Source organism: Delphinapterus leucas, chromosome 15, assembly GCF_059928025.1.
Source record: "Delphinapterus leucas isolate spDelLeu-1000000601 "Yukka" chromosome 15, BTC_Dleu_Yukka2, whole genome shotgun sequence".
In the NCBI taxonomy this organism is placed as follows: domain Eukaryota; kingdom Metazoa; phylum Chordata; class Mammalia; order Artiodactyla; family Monodontidae; genus Delphinapterus; species Delphinapterus leucas.
The window spans coordinates 15157515-15157965 of record NC_143143.1 but is presented as its reverse complement, the minus strand read 5'-3'; the positions used below and the strand labels follow the sequence as shown (position 1 = coordinate 15157965).

Sequence of the window (451 nt, the reverse complement as noted above, 5' to 3'; positions counted from 1 at the left end):
CTAAGAGAATAGAAAAGACAGTGTTCTGAGCTCCAGCCAATTATTCCAACCGTTTTAGAGCCAAAGTCCCTGAGCAGACAAAAGCATTTTATCTGAAAATAAAGTGGTCCAGTTGATAATTCAGTTGAAATGATAAACTGGTTTAAAATAAATCTTTTAAATCACATTTTTTCCACATATAATTTAATTCTTGACCAGAGTAAGTTTATTTTCTGACTTGGACTTTTTTTTCTTTTTAAAATTTCTATTGCATGTTCAGCCAACTAACTCTTCATGTTGTGCTATTTGTGATAAGAATAAGCCCGAAGTAACCTAAATGTGAATTGACTTTGGCACATCCATAAAATTGGATATTTTACAGTCCTTTAAAAATTATGTAGAAATGTATTTGATGACATGGAAGTGTGTTCATGATATGCAATAATGTAAGAAAGCAAAATAAAAAACAGTA

The 451-nt window shown here is 30.4% G+C and overlaps 1 protein-coding gene and 1 long non-coding RNA gene across 6 annotated transcripts in view; one reads left to right on the top strand and one right to left on the bottom strand.

Moving 5' to 3' along the window:
- The window catches only part of LOC111182095 (uncharacterized), a 29006-nt gene that overhangs the window by 14151 nt on the left and 14404 nt on the right, over positions 1 to 451 (bottom strand). The gene's annotated exons all lie outside the window — the stretch shown is intronic.
- ZNF713 (zinc finger protein 713) overlaps positions 1 to 451 on the top strand; it is a 38127-nt gene that overhangs the window by 23354 nt on the left and 14322 nt on the right. The window lies entirely within an intron of this gene.